Consider the following 6,855-nt stretch of genomic DNA (forward strand, 5'->3'; position numbering starts at 1 on the left):
GCACTAGTGCAAGGCCTGCTTTAAACACTTGGCACACATAACATATACAAAAGCTTGGCATTTTTGTTAAAAGCACCCAGAGATGGCACATCTGTGTTGCCCTTTGACATAAGATGTCCCTAGATGGAAAGACACATCACCGTAAAGATATCAAATCTCCAAGCTAAGCTGTAAATGGAATGCAGCCCTAATAAAAGGATTTTTATAGCAATATAAGCATATTTATATTAATATATAAAATTTATATTTCACAGTCATATGCAATAGTAAACAAGCAAGCACAGAAGTAGAAAATTTTGAAAATGAAGAACAATAAGGGTAAACAAGCTTTCTCAGATACTAAAGCATATTATAAAGCTTAGGAAAAAACTCAGATAAAAGAAAAACTGATAAATTCTGCTACTTACAAATACAAAATATCTCCACGGGTAAAAAAATTACCATAAGCAAATCTAAACCTGCACTGTGAAAAATATTTGCAAAACACAGACGAGGGCTAATTTATCCAACATATAAAGAGATCCTATTCTTAGGAGCTCCTATTCATATAATAGTTATATAAAGACGAATAATCCAATAGAAACTTGGGCAAAGGGTATATACAGATATTTCACAGAAAAGGGAATACCAACAGCTCTTGAACATATGAAAAGATGTTCAACTTCACATCTTAAAAAACACCAATTAAAACTTTGGTGAGACACTGTTTTTTACCTTTAGATTGGGAAAGTTTGGTGACACACTCTTCTAAGGCTCTGGGAAAACAGGCACTTTCATATAATGCTGCTGGGAATGTAAACTGATGCAACTTTTGTGGAGTATCTGTAGAAATTTCATATCCACATGCTCTCAACCCAGCAAGTTCACTTCCAGGCTTTTATCTTACTGATATATTCACTTATACATGTGCAAAATTTCACACATACATGGTTGCTTGTTACAGGGGCGCTGTAGTATCAAAAGACTGGAAACAATATAAAGGGCCATCCATCAATGGGTACTGGTTAAAATAAGTTATGATACATTGAAACAACTGAGTACTACGCAGTCAGTAAGAACAAAATGAAGAAGCTCTTCATGCATTGGTATCGGATGACCTCTGAGATAGATGGGGATGGGTAGATTTGTATATATGTACATATGTTATTGATTGTATATGCATAAGGCATCTTGGCAGAACTCATAAGAAGCTTGTAATACTAAATGGCTTTGAGAATGGAAACAAGGTTGCTGCATTGTACTCTTTGAATTTCGAGGCATTTGAATATATTAACTATTTTTAAAAATTAAATAGAACTGAATTAAATGTTTTAAGTTGAGTAGGCCCTTACAACCACAAGAAATAGCTTGGGTCCTAATGGGGCAGTCCAAAGAAGAATAAAGGAAATATCTCAGCAAAAGGCTAATAAAATAACCAGGACCTATTGTTCCCCTAAGTCCTCAATTGTTAGGTAGCCTGAATTCTCTAGTCTCCATGCCAACCATGCAGCAGAGCACTAACCAGTGCCAGAATTTCTTTGGTGGTGAAAAGCAGGCCTAGAGCTCTCCTCACCTCCTTCTTCATGTTGCTGGCAACAGAGTAGCTACTATAGCACACACACAGAACTGACCAGTGAATGAATGGCTGGGAGCTTTCCAGTTCTGGGCAAACATAAAACTCAGGGAAACAAAGACAGTATTGGAGTCGCTGGGTCAGTGATTAGAGATCCTTATGTCACCCCCTTCAGAACACCAGCCCTGAGTTTTCTCTCAGCTGTGCACCAGTGACTGGATGCCTGACTGCATCAGCCACTACGACGAGAAGGAGGCAGTATAGATGAAGCCTACCATAAGATGGAGCTCATCCTTACAGAGATCTTTTCTTTAATTTCTTTTAAGTTAAAAGCAATAAAAGTATTCTTAAGTGGTAGATGGATAGTTCTTTGGCTTTAGGCAAATGTATTAGAGGAAAGTAACACATATGGCCTTGAAGGGGAAAAATAGGGCAACTATCAAGATCCGGATCTAATTGCTTAACTAGTCTCTTAGCAGTCAGCCTTGAATAATAGGCAAGGTCAGGATGAAAGCGACTTCTAAGAATGCCTTACTCCCCCTGTCCTAAGTACTGTATCTCTATTAAATAACTTACTTTCCAGAACACCTCTGAGGTAGTCATTCCTATGATTTCTACTTTACAAATTGAAAGTATAGAAAGGTTAACTAAATTTGACCAAAGTTACCCAACAAATAAATGTACAACTAAAATTGAACCCAAATAATGGGGCTGCACAGGCTGTACTCTAATCAAAACATAAGGCATTCAATATCACAGTAGTTTTACATAAAATCTAAGCATTAAACATAATTTTTGCTAGATCTATCCCACCCTGAAACTCACAAATCACAGTGTATGTAAATGTCTGCATTCGTTTCCTTTTGTTAATGTTTCCTATATTGCTGAACATCTTTGTTCTGAAACACAGAAAAGATGCACATGATTATATGCATACAGGAGCTAAGCAACACATTTTTCCTGAAATAAACACTAGTCCCACTTATTATGTACCCCATTTTTCCTCCTCCCTCTAAATCAAAGCAGTGTTTCATTTAACATATGTGTCATCTAGTATGAGCAAATAAACTACATAAAGCAAAACAAAACAAGAGTATTTGGCGACCCTTTAAATTATCGTGGCAGACATAGTGGACTTCTTGTTCAGAGTTAAAAGACACTGACATCCTCCTCTCTTCCTAGACATAGACAGGGCTTACTAAGAGAGCATCATTTCCATTTCCAAAGGTCATGGAGTTTGTGACAAAATAGTGCTTAGTGATGCTTGTTCAAAAGCTGAAGTGAAGAAAGTACAACAAAAGAAGGGAAGCATTTTAGAATGGGCAGAGACCTTAGTTTTTAGAGCTCAGAAAAAAATCACACAGCTAGAAAAATGTTAGAAATCAGCTACTGCAATACTTTGAGTCTTCTGGAAGAAAGTGAAGATTAGAAAAGTTAGCTCCACAGCAGCACAGTGGAATTAGGACGCATAGTTCCTGAGACTGTCTGTCATGAGTTGTGCATACTAGGCAAAGAAGACTAGAATTATGGCAACCTCACCATGTTGTTTCTTTCTCACTTAGAAATTGCTGTGGTTTTCTCTTTGTACTACTGGCCTCTCCTAATTTCTCCACCATGAGAAAACCAGACAGGTACATTGAGAAGCACAATTATGAAGCCTAAGACCCACAAGGCTTTGGAGCCAGACCACTGGATATTTCAATGGCTCCATCCTCTACCAGCCTGTGATCTTGGGTATATTACATTTCCAGCGTCTGTTTCTTGGCCCAGTATTGGACACTGTATGACTAACCTTGTAGGAATCTGGGGAACACTGGAGATAATGTAAGTTAAGTGCCAAATACAGTAGATGATAAAAAATGAAACATATTATTACAAGCATATATTTCTCTACCCATTGACAGTCTTCATCTTTTTTTAGTTCCTCAAAACATTGCAGTGTAGGAAACATCTACAGCACTTAACATGACTACAAGTGTATGCTAATTTAAAAAATAATTATGAACTTTTTCAAACATACAGGAGAGCATGGAAAATAATATACCATCACCAATGTAAGTATCCATTAAAAATACAGAGCTGTCTTGTATGTTTTAAAACTTTATATAAATGTTATCAAATTGTCCATATTATTCTATAATTTACTTCTCCCCCATATTACATTTTAGAAATTTACCCATATTCACATATGTAGGTTTCCTAGTTATTTTTAATGCCCTATAGTATTGATTTCATGAACCTGCCATAATGTATTCCTGCATCCTCCTACTGATGGACATTTAGATTGTTTTCCATTATTTACCTATTACAAAGAATGCTGCATAGGCGTCCTTCTCACTAGTGCTTCTTTGGGTACCTGTGAGAGAGTTTCTTTGGGATACAAATCCAGAGGTAGAATTGCTAGATTCATAAGATATGCCCATCTTCAACATTACTAGTCATTGCTAAATCATGTTTCCAAATCACTGTAGCATTTTATTGTCATCTTTGCTTGAGAGTATTTTTTAGGTTCTTTATTGAGATATATTTTACATACCATAAAATTTACCCATTTCAAGTATACAACTCAACAGTTTTTAGTATATGTGCAGAGTTGTGCAACCAGCACTGCAATCTAATTTTAGAACATTTTAATGTGATAGCGTTATTTATAAATACACATAAAATATATAGAAATCTGTAAAGCTTGTTATGTGTCCTGTCCAATATATACATGGAAAACCTCTGGAAGGAGCTAGTTTGCAGAGTCCCCTAAAAATAATAGAAAAAAACAATTTTCTTGATTTAAACCTGTAGTTTGAGTAGGTAGCTGGAAGCAACATTTCTAATTAGATTTGGAAACTGCTTAAATGCAGGTTCCTGTTACTTGCTAATAAAAGCATTTCTAATTATTCACCTCAGAGTGAAAATGACTCAGAACTCACTCTATCTGAAGAGAAATAGAAGTGTGTTAAACTAACTAAAGAAGTGATTTCCCCAGAACAATTCTTGCTCATGACAGAAAGGAAGGCAACTGTGAAGGAGTATAGATGTTGGAGTAAACAGTTGTGAGAGCAGGTTCATTGGCAAAGGAGAAGAGAGAGCAACTGTCTTTCTTTTTTTCCACAAGTTAATTCATTGAGCTTTTTTTTTTTTTTTTTTTTTTTTTTGAGACAGAGTCTCACTGTATCACATAGGCTGGAGTGCAGTGGCCCGATCTAGGCTCACTGCAACCCCTGCTGCCCGGGTTTAAGCAATTCTCCTGCCTCAGTCTCCTGAGTAGCTGGGATTACAAGCACCTGCCACCACGCCTGACTAATTTTTGTATTTTCAGTAGAGACGGGGTTTCACCGTCTTGGCCAGGCTGGTCTTGAACTACTGACCTCGTGATCCACCCACCTTGGCCTCCCAAAGTGCTGGGATTACAGGGATGAGCCACCACACCCAGCCTCATTGAGCTTTTAATCAAATAATTTTCATGCTCTGAGTTATTAATTAATGGCACTTTCAAGTATTACTTACCTCAATCCAAACTTAATATGTTAATTGACAAGAGTATTGCCACATATGACATATATATATATATGTATGAGAAAGTTGTCCTTATCCAGCTGTTAAGTGTTCAAAATCTAATAAATTTTTCTACTTGGAATCTCATAAGAAACATCAGGTCCATGGACAACAACATCAGTTCTCTGATTCATTCCTTCTAGTCATTGGCTTAAGGACGTCAACTTCCAGATGCTGTGGTTTCATTTCATCAAGTGCCTGACAGCTTTCTGAAATTTCCTCCTTGCCCTTCAGACCATCCACAGGTATGGAGGGTACAGTCACTTTCTGTGACAGCTTAGCAGATGACCTAAGACCAGGCGGTGTAAGACTGAGAAGAGGAGGAAAGTCACAGAGGCAGCGCAGATTGCTCAGGGCAAACACACGGAATCCCACCTTACCAGCAATGCAGCCATGGCAACAGCTTCTCACTAGCCCTGGGGCCAGCCCCACCACACTCATGGATCAATGGACTTTCTCTACAGTTGGGAATAGCCTGACTCCACAGCATGGCATGTGGTTTCTTTACCTGCACTGAGGTTTTTTACCTGCAAAATGTACAGACAAAGGACCTGAGATCCTTTGCCTGCACTGAAATGATTCTCCTGAATTAGATACTAATATTGAGCCACTCTACACCCTTTGAATACTTGGGCCCCAACTCAGATTTCCTTTGCAACAAGACTGTGAAAACCACTTTGATCTCTTTTTTGCAGGGTCCTTTGCTGGGCAGACAGATGACTCAGTGAAATCTAGTCTATTTATTTGTTACTGGAGAGGAAGTGATTAAGCTTTCCAGGCTGGAACAACATCCACCATCAGGAACTGGGATTGGGCCTTAGGAATGAGCTGTTGCAAATGAGAAGGCCCAGGGAAGTTATTTCTGTTACTAGTGGTGTTACCTTCTATGCAGTGAGGTGGTTTTGACAACCAATGCATTAGGATCTGCAAAATTGAAGGATGAGGGACTGAAGTGGAAAACATCCCTGACTTGTGCTGGAAAGGGTTAACCCCAGCAAACAGCTTGTTGAATTCAAGGCAGAACTTAAGTTAGTCAGGAAAGAAAGGAGCAGAGTAGACTAGTGATACTCTTACTCCCTTCTCCACCCAACCCAAGGGGAACAGTATAACTAAACTCATACAGCCTATTCCCAAATGAGGCAAAATTATCTGGGAGTTGCTAAGCCCCAGAAAAGAGCTAAATTAAATGGATTAAATGGATTCTGCCCTCCAAAATCAAATGAACACAAAGTTGATCCACCATTTTTAAGTGTAAGGAGCAACAAAACTCCACTGAAGGCATCTAGGTCTGAGCCATTCTTCCTCCTAACTGGCTTCAAAGCTGGCACTCCTAGACTCCATTTTCCTGCTTTTCTAGTTTATGGCTCAACTTTCTACTTGTTAGAATCATGGCACCATGCTCTTGCATCCTTCATGCCACCAGCTTCCTCAGCACTCATACTCATCATTAACAGCTCACACATCTCTTGCTGATCAAGGGGGCTCCTCTGCTTTTCAGTGCCTGACTGGGGGCTGTACTGCACATGGGAACGAGGCCTGGCATCTTCCTTTGTCTTTGTTTAAAATCTATTCCCTACAAGTTGTGAGGTTTCCAAGGATAGGATTGTGGGTATGTAAAAATGCATGTGTGTCCTGCCCGCCAACCCATGCTGCATATTGAATGTGTGTAGGCAACAAAAAATAGTTCTAGTAGCATAGATATGGTAGCTATATGTGAGGCACCAGCTCATTAAATCCTCAAAATGACCTTTCAG

The 6,855-nt window shown here is 38.6% G+C and overlaps 1 protein-coding gene across 4 annotated transcripts in view; it reads right to left on the reverse strand.

Annotated features, from left to right (window-relative positions):
- FEM1C (fem-1 homolog C) overlaps window positions 1-5,483 on the reverse strand; it is a 54,360-nt gene extending 48,877 nt beyond the window's left edge. The window contains exons 1-3 of one of the 4 annotated variants that reach the window (XM_055112560.1): window positions 5,054-5,480; window positions 2,378-2,451; window positions 715-964 (exon numbers count right to left, since the gene is read on the reverse strand). The gene's annotated coding sequence lies outside the window, so the exon portion shown is untranslated. Of the gene's footprint in view, window positions 1-714; window positions 965-2,377; window positions 2,452-5,053 lie in introns of all 4 variants that reach the window. The other 3 variants (XM_055112556.1, XM_055112559.1, XM_055112555.1) reach the window with 3 other exon arrangements.
- Window positions 5,484-6,855: the final 1,372 nt, after the last annotated feature.

This window comes from Pan paniscus, chromosome 4, assembly GCF_029289425.2.
Source record: "Pan paniscus chromosome 4, NHGRI_mPanPan1-v2.0_pri, whole genome shotgun sequence".
NCBI lineage: Eukaryota > Metazoa > Chordata > Mammalia > Primates > Hominidae > Pan > Pan paniscus.